Below are 16,202 nucleotides of genomic sequence, written 5' to 3' on the forward strand. Positions count from 1 at the left end.
ACTACGGATTTAAGTAACATAGCTAGAATCCTCACGTTCAATTACAAGGAGGGAGTACGCAAAGACACAGAAAACATAACTCAGAGGGATTTGAAGCCAAATACAGCATCAGAGCTGCACCTTATTGTTGCGTATATCTCAGTTACTGATGAAAGCTAAATGTCAAGTTTCGTAAAATACCGTCCCAGCGAGAGTCCAGTTGTTTTGCGAAAACAGACTTGCCATGAAGTATTTTACATATTCATTATACTAAGTGAACACACCAAAAATGGGAACATGTCTGAAATGTTTAGTAACATGTACTACATTGCCTACCTTAATTCCACCCAACTGAATATTCAGTCAAATAAATCATATGTATATATCAGAAGATTGTTTCAAAATGCAGAGGTTGTCTCGTATTGCTTCACATGCGGACATGAGCAAGAGGTCGCTAGAAGTGAAAGCTGTTCCGGGTTTCCTAGCTGGACATCCTGTCGATCTATTGCGACACAGGGTGGTCTGTGGTCACAAGATGCGGTAACAAACTATGCAATCACACATGTGTGACAATGCTCAAATTACAGTTGCCTTCAATTTAACCTTCTTAATCATACATTGTGTCAGCCGCTATGGCTCTGTGGGTAGCGCGTGCGCTTCCCGACCAACGATCCGCTGTTCGATTATCTCCATTCCACGGGATTGGGTGATTGTCCTTTGTCTTGCACTCGTCCTGTGACGTCTCCGCAGTGACCGTGCATCGTGCTGACCGCATGGTCAGGGAGGCCCTCAATGTGAGAGAGTCTATCGTTGGTCCTAAGATATATCCTTTCCTAATACTGTACTGGCTGACAATTGAAAATGTAACCATTTAAGCGTCTCTCGTCCCCAAGGCCTTGGGCAATGTAGATGGAGGGAGCCTTTAGTAATGCACGTACTTAGAAAATGCCAACATACATTAATTCTGTTATTGAAATGGGACGGAATAGTATGATTTCAGTTCATTATGTTAATCCTTCTGTTTGCACTATTCCTGATAGGGAGGAATGGGAGAAAGATTATCTTAACCAATTCCCACCTGGAATTCTGATATGATTTACAGATGACTCCAGAACTAGTACTGGGACGGGGATGTATGATGTAAGACAGGGCTGTCAAAGCGCCTGCACTGCGTGCTCTCAATAATCCGCACAGCATCTCCTTAAGAGCGATGATTGTACTTTATCTTGTTAAAAAATGAACCTTGTTGGATTTGTATTGCTTGTAGTATGAGCACGTAATACAGACGCTTCGACATCCCTGGTGTAAGACCTGAAGGCTGGAATTTCTACTCTCTCGGCCAGTATATTACGGCTTTCCAAGTTAAAGTGTTTGCTATTTTAGCCTGAGCTCAGGAATTAAGTGTTGCGTCTTGGTCTAATTGTAAACCGTCTAAGGACTCTAAGGCTGGTATTACACTATCAAAGTTCTTTGGCAAAGATCTTTTATAAAAGTTTCTTTGAGAGAGGTGTACATAAAAACAGCAGACACTGTAACTGCTGTTACAGAAGTGATGCACAAGTCTGGACAAACTGAAAATTATCTTCATCCATTCTCAAATAATTTACATAACTTTTCAAGTCCTCGCATTGTACCGCTTTTTAGTGAGTTTTGATAGATACTTTTCTTGTCATGTCTCGCGTTTCCTTTTCGGTTTCTTTTTTCAGCAATATACATATTGTAATATTTTGAACCGATTGTGGCTAAACATGTACAGCACTGTTCATCATTCATTTTTGCTTATCTGTGATAAAAAGATTTTATTTCATTTAACTATAAATGGAGATATGATTCTTGTTACTTTATTTTAGGTTATCTTTGATAAAATATTTTATATAGTGTAATATACTCAATATCCTACTATTATCATATTTTTTGTCAAAGAACTTTGATAATGTAATACCAGCCTAAAGCATCATGCCCACCATTTGCGTTACGGAATGTCCGCTGGTTCGAGTTCTCATGAAATTTCGACCAGTGTATGAGACTGGTGCCTACCCAGCATCATGATGAATTTGGGGAGCTACGATAGGTAACGAAATCCGGTTTTGAAAACCAGATATAACGGATGGGGGAGAAATCATCTTGTTAACTACACATTACTTCCGTATTGGTTGGATGATCTTTCACCTCCACTGAAGCATGTGTACGTACGTGAGGTCAGCAGCCGGCTGGTCGGCCTTGGCCCTTTATGGGCTGTCACACCATGGTTAAAGAGATATATTCCTTGTCTAGTTTTCTACTAGACGTTGTCCTTCATGCTAACAACATGACCAAAGAAACCCACAACTTGCGAAATAATAATAATAGGGGAGACTGTTGTACCTTTAAACACTTTTCACATTTTATTTATTTTTTTTTTAATTTTGGGAAATTAAATTTTTAAATGAAAAAATGCTTGAAATAATTATTGAAGATTCCTTTACAACTTCCTGTATGTATTTTCCTGTTTTACAGATCTATTAAGGATGGAAAAAATAAAATGAAGGGATATATAATGTGTTCAAAGGTACAACAGGATCATGTACCTTGGAACATACCCTCTTGTAAGTTGGAACACATGAAATATAGGAGGGAATATAGCTGTAAAAACTGACAATCATATTTAAAATGTATTTGCAATCATAAACCAGAGCAGGCTTCTCTGATTGAGATTTTATTTCCTGGAGAAGCAATAACTGCTTCAACAGCTTTCTTCAAGGCATCCGAATCAATTGGGGACCTCTTTAATTCCAGACTTACTTCGTGACATGACCTTAAAATAAAAGAAAAAAACCGATAGTATCGTGTAATTTGGAACGTGTTCCATGGTACAAGATGTTTTGTGTTCAAAGGTACAAGAGGGTGCACGTTTAAACAAATATGGCTCCGAAAACTAAGAGAGTCAAATAAATCATGGAAATTAAAATATGTTATTACTCACCAGATGATAGGGAACACGCCGTACTTGAAAGATATTAACAAATGCAATCTGGTTTTGTGTTAGAAAACATACATCAATGACCGAAATGTTTACTTTTGGTATTAAAAAAACTTCTTTTGTCTACGGAACTCACACTTTGCAATAAGTCAAACTGAAACTACGGCCAGAGCTACTTAGCGGCTTTCTCTACAATCTACTTCATTTTGAGTCCTCTAGGTAGCAGCAAAAATTAAAAAAACAAAAAATGTTCAAAGGTACACTATGCTAAAGGTACAACAGTCTCCCCTAATAATAATAATAATAATAATAATAATAATAATAATAATAATAATAATAATAATAATAATAATAATATTCTTTGGGACTTTTTACAGTATTACAATAGTTTCCTGACAACCTATTACGATTCTGTTTTTCCTTAAGTTCCTATCCTTAGTGTCCTCGGTCAACCACTAAAATCCATACTTCTTCGAACCGCACTCATCCATAGTTTCTTAGGTCTTAGCCACTTCCCACATCAGCACCATCTTTGGTATACCATCACGTGTTATCCTCTTTTGATTTCTTCTATTGCCTCTTAAGACATTTTTTTAAGATTTACAAGAGCCTCTCCTCCAAAAATTCATCTCGGTTACTAAGAGTTTTTTTTTTTTTTTTGTCTGCCTAATGTCCACGTTTCCGCTCCATAGAGTAATATATTTTGTACTAATGAACTATAAATAAGCTTTTTCGTTTTGTTCAAAATGTTTCTAACTCCATTGTACCGAATTTAGCATTCCAATTATTTTTTCACACTTATTATTATTATTATTATTATTATTATTATTATTATTATTATTTTATCATTATTATTTACTTGTTCCATTGCCCTCTAATATTAATACAAAATATTTGAATTTGCTGTCTTAATTTCCTCGTTTTCAATGGCCAGTTCTTCTTCAACACTGATCTTCAATGACAAAATAACTTATTACTGTTTTATTGAAATTAACATTTAGATCCATACCACTGCGCCAAGATAGCGTGAACTGCATTGTATTCAGGGAACTCTAGAAAGACTTTATGACAGGTTATAATTCACTAGAGGTGTTAATTTTAGTTCTTATGTTATTAATTTGTTCTTTCTATGGTCTGAAAGGTTACAATCACCTACTGTCCACAAAAACCTAATTTCAGCAATAATTTTTAAACGCCGTTTGTTTTTATTTTAAGCTGTCCAAGATCGGTTTTGGCAGAACATTGTACCCTTTCGTTCTCGCCTATTTGGTCATATCAAGGTCATATCAAGATCAAATAGGAAAAACACCAGACAAGGAATTGATATTCAGACCATAGTTCCCTGCCGGAAATCGAACTTGGCCCACTGAATTTGTAGTCGGAAGTGCTATCGCTTGCATCACATATTAGAGCAATACGTAACAACAGTAATTAGAAGTGAAAACAATACCAATATCCATCTTATTGTCATGCAATGGCTATCGGTTATTAAAACAAAAGAAGAGCGAAAGCGAGAAACTGTTTGTCAATGCAGTGCGCCTCGTACACTAGTATAAAGCTGATTCAGAGGAGACGGGGCGCGCATAGTAGCTTCTCGCCCACACCATGAAGTCTGTGGTAAGTACCATGTTGCAATTATAATGTAAAGAGTGTAAACGATATCAACTGTCAAATTTATAGGTCTAAAGATGGCACAGTACAGTTCATTCAACAAAAGAAGTGACATAGAATCGAAGGAAATTCCTATGATCGAATGTAACATCTATATCAGTAGCGTAGCCAAGAACTGAATATGGAGGAAGGGACAAATTTTGGGAACTTAGACTTTCCAAAAGTTGTTATAGGTCTGAAGCAAAATCCATTCTCCGTCACTGTAGAATGAATCAACAGATGCCGACCCTAAATAAATTACCGATATTTAATCTACATGGGTCATTTAATAAAATTAGTGGCAACATTTGAATTAACAACAAAGAAAAAATTTTTGGAACAGTCACATTGTTGCAGTGCTGAAGAAGTAATCTCCTCCAACATGAAGAACCCACCACCATACCTCAGGGAGACGACGGATGCCATCCACAGAGTCTTGTTGTACTAATCTTCCAACAGACTGCTCTACTGCTGCTATAATTGCCTGTCTGGTTCTAAAGCGAACTCCTCTAAGTGGTAATTCTATTTTAGGGAAAAGGTCAAAATCACATGGACTCGTATCTGGAGAGTATGGAGGATGCTCCAGAACTTCCAAGTTCCATCTGCGAAGTAAATTAATCAGAGGGGCAGCTATATGAGCGCGAACACCATCATGTTGCAAAATAGGATGAGAATTCAGGATATTTGGACGTTTAGTACGCTGGTTGTAAATGGTGTTCCACAAAGTAAGTGTACTATGCACCATCCACACGATTTCTGACAGGAACTGAATGAGTGAGAAGGATTCCGTCAAAATTATAACCAACAACAGTGTTCTTCCAGCAGTGCTCTTACAGCGTTCACTTGCCGATTATGGTCTGCCAGCTCCACGTTTTTGATGAGCATCTTCCCTCCCGCTGCGAAATGCATGCGCCCACCTAGCCACGGTACGATATGGTGAAGTCTCTCTACCACAAGTTTCCAGTAATGCTGTATAGCATTGTCGAGCATTCTTGTCTCTTGCAATCTGAATTTCAATTAAGTATCTTTGTTCGTATTTGCTAAACATTTTAGAACGCTACAGATAACAGTCTACAAATTAAACTCACTACAAATATCTTATAAATGATATTATTGTCTTCAGACTTACAGATAACACATATCAGATGCTCTTCTTTCTCATTGGTATCAGCTTGCATCATTTACCGCTGATAGCGCCACATACAAACAATGTTGCTACTAATGTTTTCGTTGGTTATTGAACGACGCCGATATAGCGTTGATAGAACTGGTCATAGCTATATGATATTTGGCAAGATGAGCCCGAAGATTCGTCATGAAATTACCTGACATTCGCCTTACAGTTGGAGAAAACCTCTGAAAGAACCCAAAGTTAGCCTTGCACCTTCGTTATAAACAAAAGCGAAAGCGATTAGCTTGTAACGAGTAACTTGTATGATTAATACTGTAGTTATTCCATATTTCTGGTGATTGTATTGTATTGTACCTATTTATTAACATTCCACGGTATTCATACATTGCTTTACAGCTAGAATATGGAACAAGTCAAAAAACTTAATACTATTATAAAGTCGTTGTAAACTAAACCGAAAGCGATTAGCTTGCAATGAGTAACTTGTTCGATAAATACTGTAGTTATTCCATATTTCTGGTGATCGTTGTAAACAAAACCGAAAGCGATTAGCTTGTAATGAATAACTTGTTTGATAAATACTGTAGTTATTCCATATTTCTGGTGATAAAATTTAGTCGATAACATACAATGCAGTTTCAAAGAAATTATGTCAGATAAAAATTCAATGTTGATAAAATTTAATATATTGGTGATGAAGTACTTATTTTTGAAAGGCTGGTCCAGCAAGGTTCGTATTGTAACTATGGTCGAAACATGGAACCATCATTACCTACTATCCAGAAACAAAAGGACAATCAAAACAATGGTTGTCACTGCCAAAAGACATTTCACGTCAAGAAATTGGCAGGAAATGTCGAAGGCATAAGTTTTTTTGCGACAAAGACGAAATAATTATGATGATTACTTAGAATAAGGTAAAACTGTGGCGGCAGCATATTATTGTGCATTATTAACTGAGTTTCGAGAATAAATTGTGGAGAAACGTTGTGGTAAAATTTCCAAACGTGTGCTGTTCTTGCAAGAAAATACACCCGCTCACAAGTCTCTGATTGAGTTGTAGAAAATTGATGAAGCTGGCTTGCAATTGATTGACTATCCCCTTTCTTTCGAGTGATTTCAAGAAACAGTTAATGAATGTCATTTTCAGAAGATTTCCATATACAGGGCTTTCAATTCAAAATATCCTAGTCTAAATAACTAATTATTTAAATTGAATTCAATTCAAACAAAAAACATTTCAATTTACATATTGAGGGAGAAGTCTGAACCCAAGCTTAATTGCATCTTAGATTTCACCCCCCACCCCCAGCCACCCCACTTTGAAATTTCAAATGCCACCCCTATATTTTTATACTTAAATAATATGAAAGAGCATTCAATTATTTATACACCTCATTCATTTGTTTTCGCATCTTTTGTTTTCTATCGTCGCCTGGCAACCTGTATTTCTGTTATTATCAGTTGATTGTAGGATGAAAACACAGATTATTTTGTGTAATTTCCCCGATTTAATCAATGAGGATGATTTATATTCTCTTTTGAGGGGTATACACCATTTTAAAATAATTTAATACACAAACACAACTATTACATAAAATGTCATTAAGTTTTTGTAGCTTTCTCTTCGACTCTAATCAACAATAACAACAATGTAGGTTGCCAGGCGACGATAGAAAACAAATGATACGAAAACAAAATTAATGAGATGTATAAACAATTGAATACTCTTTCATATTTTAGTATAAAAATATAGGGGTGCCATTTAAAATTCAGAAGTGGGGGCGACTGAGGGGTGGGTGTGAAATCTAAATTGCAATTAAGCCTGGTTTCAGACTTCCCCCTCAATATCTGAATCGACGTGGTTTTTGTTTAAATTGAAATCAATTTAAATAATTAGTTATTTAGACTGGGATGTTTTGAAATGAAAGCCCTGTATATAAGTTGATACACTTTTTTCATATATTAAAATAGAACTATTTTCTTCACTGTGTCAAAATAGTATGCGTATGGTCAGTTTCTTCTTTCACAATCCCCAATTCCCCTGCACTGTTCAAATTCATATCTCCATACAGTGCGGTTCCTACCAAACTGAATACCAACCTTACTGGAGGGGCGTGAAATGCAGCCGGAGCGTGACGTAAGCCTCAATGGAATGCATTGGAACACTTTACCTTTACTCGAATAAGGTAGTATTTTTATTAAGTAACGACGCGCATTATTGTCCGCACACCATAATTTGAGAAAAGTTGCGTAAATGTTCGACGTCATGCCGCCTACACGTTACGGAGTTTCGCCGTTTCTTCATACAATGTTAAATAAAATGTTCATTTGTAGACTTATCAGGGAATGTACTAATCTCATCAGACCGAAACCCTTCTTGAAAATTACAGTGGAAGATATCGTAAATAAAAAGTTAAAAATAAAAAAATAATAAAATAACTGTTGGTATGAACAGTAAGTTAATACACAAAAACCAGTGCCAAAAATAACTTAAAACCTACATTTGATGAGACATTTTGTCAGACTGCATGAGACGTATGCACTTGGAATAGTTCCCGTGATAGGCCTACTTCTATTTTCATCGTTATAACAATAATAATAAACATTCTGTCTTTGATATTCTATGTATACCATACTGGATTTATATACAATTAAGGTGGGAAATTTCCAACATGTGTTCAACAACAGCATAATACGAGTTTAACAGAAGATGCTTATCTGGTTAGTACAGTACTTCATAGGTCTACCTTTAATATTACTATACAGAATGTTAAAAAAAAAGTATCCAATATTTTAGAAAGTGATAGTATGCATCAAAACAAGAAAATAATGTCTAATAAACATGGGTCCTACGACACACATTTTCTGAGATCTGAACACTTGTTCATAGGAGTGTTCAATGTGACGTCCATACATGGCAATGCATTTTTCTGCCCTATAATGCAGCAGACTAACAGATAATCATACCGTAGTTGACACCCCTGGCATGGAATACTGATACGTCGCAAGGAATACTGAAAACAAAAGTCTGGTTGACGATATGAGCGGGGTTCAGCAGAGATGGTGTTGTGAATTTTCGTAATCAGCATGTGTAGGCTGATGAAAATCCCCATGCAGTTGAAGAAACAAGGCATCAGCACCGATTCTCAATCAACTTATGGGCAGGCGTTCTTGGTGATAGATTAAGGGCCATAAGTGCTGCCACAGAGATTAACTGAGGATCGTTATCAGGACTTTCTTACCAACGTATTAAAACAAATTTCAAAGAGTGCGTGATTCCTTACGCCGAAGGGCAGAGGAATGAATTGCCATAAATGGACATCACATTGAGCATCTCCTATGAACAAGTATTCAGATCTCAGAAAGTATATGTTGTAGGACCCATGTTTATTAGACATTATTTTCTTGTTTTGATGCATACTAGCACTTCCTAAAACATGGGATACTTTTTTGTTAACACCCTGTATACCGGTACTTGTGTTGTATATAATGTAGGTCTATTGTGTTCCTTGTTTTGTTTTTCTACGACGAAGCCTGTGACATTTATGTATCTTTTTGGCTAATGAAGTTTATTATTGTTATTATTACTATTATTTTATTATTATTATTATTACGTAAGGGACGCCTTTGTTAGTTGTTATTAGTGTATAGAAAAATGAAGATAGATCAGTGGCTAATGATTGGATAAGGCCTAAGCTAGACATGTGTGTAAGTGTAGAAAGTAATTTTATTCTTCTCGGTCGCAACCCATTACTTCGACTTCTAGCCAACCGACAGAGGACATTATTGTAGCACTATGCAAGTACGTACAATCCTAGTTATTTATCATACAGGTTCACTACTATGTGAGACGAAAACGCAGTGTCTATTTAAGTTACAGATTCTAACATCAGCAGAGATATTATTTTTTTAAGTATTCAATAATTTACTGTTATGTAACAAATGCATTTTTCTGCACATTTTACGGAACACTCCATTGAATAAGTTCAAAGAGTAACCGTTCCTTAATTAAACTCGCATAAATAAAATAATCAATTATTGCTATTGAAGCCTAGAAACGTTAATTAATAAACTTAGTGATACAGGTAATGTCCTAAATTAAAAATAGTGGTACGGCATTGAAAAAGGTAGAGAACCACTGGCCCACAGCATACATCGTGTTCTATCTTTCAAAAGAAAGATTTCAACCTGACATCACAGTCTAGATATACAGTCACGAAGCTCAATACTAGGGAATATGCATCCACAGGTAGTTGCTAACCACTAGGCTCGCTACTATCGCCTCATCACAGACAATGCGAAATAGTACCGGCATAGTCTATTGTTCCTAGTACCCTCACAACTCAAGCTTCGTGACTGTATATACTAGACTGTGCTGATATTGTGGAAGCTTCTCTCGTCAGATCAAGACTAATTCACGTATTTTGTTTCAGGTATTATTAATGATCTTGTTTGCCATGGCGATGTGCGACCAGGCACCAACAGAAGGCAGTAAGACAGTGAAGAAACGTGGTTTACTGCCTTATCCGGGGCTGGCATTCACACCCGTGGCGACTCTGGGCTACCCAGCTCTGAGCACGCACCCGTACCCGGCCTTCACCACAATCGCCTACCCAGGTTACGGACTTCGGTATCCATTCGCACCAGCATTTCCAGCCTACTATCCGGGATTTAATATCTACGGATGATCAGCAGTCTGTTGGTGCTTCGAACTCAAGATTTTCACTTCAACAGATTTCTTCAATAATAAAACTGTTATCGCGGTTGTTTGCGTGAAGTGAAAAATACATAAGACACAGCAAGGTTCCGTAATCTCCGAATTAAAGTTATAGCATAAGGTACAGGGACAAATTTAATGTTACAAAAATGATATGAGTGAATGTACAAGTAGGACTTCAATACAAATACGAGATTTCTTTTAAAAAATACATATCACATTATGCGTTGTTTTGGCGCTAAGATTCTCTACTTTGGCGATGTGTGAAGGTCGATGGGGCGTGTAGAAGATGTTACAAAGTTTTAGGTGCGCTATTTATGAACTATAAGAACAGTATTACGTTTTGTATATAGGGAAAAGTTTACCACTGCAGTAGGCATCAGGTTTTATTTCTCATTGCTGACCATTGCAACACTATTAAATGTGGTGATTTTCGATGAGAGTAATAACGTGCAACAGATGCACGGAGATTGTAAGGACTATTTCAAACGTTCGTGCACTGATTGCACAAAATTTTCATGTCGTTTGACTGGCATTTCGTACACCAAGAGATCCAACGATAGAAGTACGGTGAATGTGCCGGCCATGAGTAGGGACATGGCGGCAAATCCGCTTGTTTCCAAATGTTGCGTTCAAATGGTCCCTTCCAATTGTCTGTCAGCTTCATATCAATTAGGCCTATTAATTACAATGCTTACTTATTTCTCATGCAGAGGTCCAGGTTCAAATCCCGCTAGATCCACCCTCAATTTATAACTTGTGTGGGCAAGCCCATCGCCCAGGCAACATAATCTTACATTTTAATCTTATAGGATATACCAGGGATCGAACTTGTGTCCCTCTTGATAAGATGTAGTCAACGGTCGAAGTCATGTCTGCGACATGTATGATTTCAGACTTTCATGGTGTTCAAAGTAGTGTGGATTTCACTCATGAACTAAAAGAATTTATAAGACAAAATTGAAACCCCTCTTTAAGAAACATCAGATGGTTATCACAGGTGAATTTTGACGACGGGCTTCTTTTATGGATTGTAGTGCTCTACATGTAACTTTCATCTAAAACAGGCATGTTCAGGGCGGGCATTTGTAGCCTTTAAACATGATGTAACAGTGACACAGGATCTCAGAATCGCATGGAGGCACAAGCTTAATAGATATTCTATGCCACTGTTGCACCTCGTTTGAAAGCTGGAAATGCCTCCGCTGAACGTGTCTCATCTAATATCGAGGTCTAGAAAACATCGCCTGTAAGCTTATATCTCCCTACCTCCTGTGCGTCTCACAGACACATTTACTTTGTAAGTCTACTTACTACATGTTGTCCAGGAATTTATTTCCTTTTCAAAAGAAGCAATGCTAAGGATATTAATTGTCTTTGTCGAGTTTGGACTGCGAAACTCAGATCTAATGACAAGTATGTCAATCTTATTAACACGGGAGATTAAAAACTTGACTTATTTTATGGCAAATAAAATGTATTTCAAAGTTCAAGAGATTGCCTTTTATTCGCTTATAAGATCGCTCTTTAGTTAATTCTGTATACAACTAATTTTATACGGCAACGCCTTTTTACATTATGACTCGTTATTAAAGGGTAACTTCAATATGTTCTGAGAATCTTGAACCAAAAATGCTATCAGGATTATCGAAAGGATTTTCCTTCCTTGAAACACAAAATCGACTGTTGGGTTTTAATCGTTGTTGTTTTACAATGTTTTCCCAACATGAAATCAATGTCTGAAGAATATAAAAGAAAAAGTAATGTCCATAAAAAAACAAAGGCAATTTTTATTACCGAATTAAGCTACGCAAGAGAATTATTACAATTTTAAAAACTAGTACATAACCTGTTCAGGAATTGCTTCCTTAAATTTAAAAGAAGAAAAACAATGTTAATTGCATTATCCTTCAGATAAAATGTGAAAGCTTTAGTTTTTTAATCTATCAAGTAATTAGACATATTCTTATTTCGTTGAGGATACTTAAGAGAATCATGGAATGAAGTGGATTGTGTAAAATAGTACTAAGAGATGAGGTTGATGGTATTAGCCCACCACAGAGGGCAAAAGAATGTGGATTTCATTACCAATAATATCTCCAGTCGTCTATGATATTTTTTCCTACTGTTGACAGAAATAATTAAGGCCTATTCTCTGCTTTGTGGCTCCGTAAGACTGAAAACAGACGGAGTTACTTCTGTCGAGTCGACTGTCGAATCGACGCGTCACTCAATAGGCTAAATTTAAATTAACAAATTACATGATACTCGACACGGCCTGCCGCCTCTCGAAGGTCGACTCGACACATGATTTACCAGCGACTTTGGAGCGGCCCAATGTTGACAGTGGAAGAGTTCACACGTGAAGAAGCCAAACTAAGAAGTCGACCTCCGTCTCGACAGCAGTTTCGACATGGGTCGTTCCGTGTGGACATGCGCGCAACGTCGTCGTGGTGAGGTCGGGTCGACAAAAGTCTGTATCTGATCTGTGCAAAAGTCGCTCCGTCTGTTTTCAGCCTAAATCTTTGAACACTGATCAGGAGTGGGAAAGAGTTAAGTTTTACTGTCAGAGTGCCCAATGTTTTAAGTAAATTTGACTCGATCAGACTATTTTCTATTTCCAAGCCTCAAACACATGAAGAGTACGAAATTCGAGTGATAATCATGTGATTTAACCGGTGATTGACTGATTTCAATGGAAATATCTTCATTTTACTTGAAGGGAATGAAAAGCTTCTGGATAGTGCCAATAAGTTCACTGAGTTAAGAGAAAAGTTGAAAATAAATAGATGTCAATCAAAGCATATTTTATCTATGGTGAACTAAAACCTCAACAATACTTCCCTTCTATTGTATACCTTCCAATATAGAAGTTCAATTGAGCTAAGGAAACTATAAAATAAGAATAAGTAACAGAATGTAGATGGAAAAGGTTAAAGACAGGACATTATAGGAGGTTTAAGAATTTAGTCTTCATTAATATTACACACTGTATGTTCCTATCTGGCTATGATTTAACTTCTTTCGATTGTATACATTTATAACGAAATAAAAATGTATTTATATTGTTAATAAAAAGTAATAATTTATACATGGCATTATTTAATCTCTCCTTCGTTCTGTCCCAAGTGAGTATGTTTACAGTTACAAATGTAATGAACCTGGTTTCGATCCCCGAAAGGGAAAGTGAAAATTATTTTCCTTTCGTATAAACTGACCCTGTTGTGAATTATGTTAACATTTGACTTACAAGTTTACAACACGTCCAAAAAAGTCTCCCTTTCAGCGGCGTGCATGTAACTTAAGCCCTAGCACACTGGTCATTCATCAGGGTGGATTCGATCCCTGGCCAGGTCGTGGTGGAATTTGTGGTGGATAACGCAGACGTTGCAGAGGGATTTTCCCGGGGTACTTCCGTTTTCCTCTATCATCCCACCAACATTCTCCACCTTCTCAAAAATATGCTGGGATGAAGACTTGGGTATAGTACAAGTTTCCGATGTTGATATAGGAATGACTTGTGGCTCCGGGCCATAGGGCCTATCAGGCTATTCGTCTGAGAATGAGACCTGGCTGTCAGAGCTGAGACAGGATGGCCCACCTGTCAGCATGGATTCACGAATGTCACTCGGACCACCTATCACACTTAGACAATCATCACATACATAGGGTGCACAATGGGCCAAAGCAAACTTAAGTGAAAGAACCCGTTCCGGATCCAACCATCGAAGAGCCAAGCCAAGCCTCCCTTTCAGAGAACGTCAAACGTAGGTATGTATATAGCTACTTCATAGTTGTTCATACATTTTTTAACTCGTCTTAATGTGTGTAATCAATGTAACATGATTAAAGTATGTAGTCCTAATTGCAAAATTGATGACGTCACGTGTATCTTGTACCATAATGTCGTTACATGCACCAAATCTCCACAGACATGTTAGCCCCTCGTTCTAACATAACGCTCAAAAACAAAAATTCCAATACCTATTCAAACAAAAATGTTATAATAGGTGCACAAGATAAATGGCACACCCTGTATATATTCAATATTATAATGGAATCAGCAATAATGTTCTCAGCAAATAAAATTAGGTATTGTTTGTTGAGGCCAAAGTTATTAAATAAATTTATTGTATCGTGATAGATAGTCTCCCTTGCATCAAAAAGTAAATCTTGTACAATGTATTTGAAGTTAGGGAACGTATCTCTATACTTCTCCTGAAAGAAAGGAATGCAAGGCTCATAAATATTTATATTTTCCTGGTCCTGTTTCATTCTTCTCATATCTGACAGTTGGACCAATTGTATAAGCTGTTTTCCTTTTTTTATCAAATGCCACAACGTCCAAAAAACGATGCATGCTATTGGTATCAACTGCTTGAACTTCTTCATAACATTCGAGTACTCTTTCTTGCAGCAAGTTGGTGAGTGCATGTTTAATCTTGTGGTGTCTTTGGTTAATTAGGAGAGAATTAAATGAACAAGAATCAAGCACGTGACTTGGAGTTTTACACACCTTCTATAAATGGGAGCATGATTTTTTCCTCCATTATGACCTGGAACTTCATTCAGATTAGCGTAATTTACATTCATCTTAAGTAAGGAAATCCATTCTGAAGAAGTTAAGGTGATTTTTTCAGACACAAAATCATTAGCCTGCGTATAGGCCTATTCAACAAAATGTTTAACTCTAAATACCCTGCCAAGACAAAGAGGATCATTCATTAAAGAATTGTTCTCTAAGATGTTTCCGAAGCCATCGCGAACTTTCATTTGACGTAGTCTCGTCAACAGTAATATTTAATTCTTTCTTCGGAATCAAAAACTTTCAAAAATCGTGGATCATCACACTAATAATTTGTAGGCTAGACAAATATAACAATTCCGTCTACATTGTTTTCGAATGTGCCCAATATGCTTTCAAACATACTAGTAGCTAAATTCGAACGATTGTAAAAATTACAATGGATAAATTATGGAATTCGGCTCAGATCTATAGGCATAGAAGTAGCTGACATTACAAGTTTTATTAAAATTATTCTTGCGCATGACTCCATATTTCTTCGCTTTCCACACGTGTATTCTGCAATACTGTACAACTGCATGGGTTAATGAACAGAATTTCTTAACAAATGTAAAAATGTACCAACCACATCCAAGGCTCTAGTTATAAAAAGCTGTATAATAAAGAATTATCTTTTTTGTCTGTGCTGTGTTCATGTGACTGAACGGTAAGCGGTATTTGCATTAGTCGTCCTTGAAAGTGAACGGAAAGAAGTTAAAACACAGCTAAGAAAACTAATATAATTGGAAAAAACAGCCAGAAATTAAAATATTACATACGTTACAACATAGTACAGATGAAGAAACAGAAAAATTTTTATAAAAAAAACTCGCTGCGGACAGGATTCGAACCTGTGCGGGCAAAGCCCATTGGATTTCGAGTCCAACTCCTTAACCACTCGGACACCGCAGCGGATACGTTACGAAGGCGAAAGAATAGAACACAAGCTCTGAGCATCCTGCTACCAGGCAGACAACGAATCAATACAAAGCGATGGCCGTAAAATTACTTTCTCTTCATTCGCTACTTTACGTCAATCAGTTGTTCATTATAATAACGTTGTCTGCATCTAATGCACGAATATTTTCTTGATAAGAATATGAAAGGTTCAAAGCATCAACAGTATAATTAATTAATTAATTAATTAATACCACGGAACATTTTTTGTCCTTATGCTTAAGGAATGACGTATTTTGCG

At 36.7% G+C, this 16,202-nt stretch overlaps 1 protein-coding gene and 1 non-coding gene across 2 annotated transcripts in view; both read right to left on the reverse strand.

The window, feature by feature from the left end:
* LOC138710734 (cingulin-like protein 1) overlaps positions 1-16,202 on the reverse strand; it is a 160,297-nt gene that overhangs the window by 53,170 nt on the left and 90,925 nt on the right. The window lies entirely within an intron of this gene.
* On the reverse strand, positions 15,835-15,916 carry TRNAS-CGA (transfer RNA serine (anticodon CGA)). Its single transcript has one exon. It is a non-coding gene; the product is annotated as a tRNA-Ser (tRNA).

Source organism: Periplaneta americana, chromosome 12 (assembly GCF_040183065.1).
Source record: "Periplaneta americana isolate PAMFEO1 chromosome 12, P.americana_PAMFEO1_priV1, whole genome shotgun sequence".
Classification (NCBI taxonomy): Eukaryota; Metazoa; Arthropoda; class Insecta; order Blattodea; family Blattidae; genus Periplaneta; species Periplaneta americana.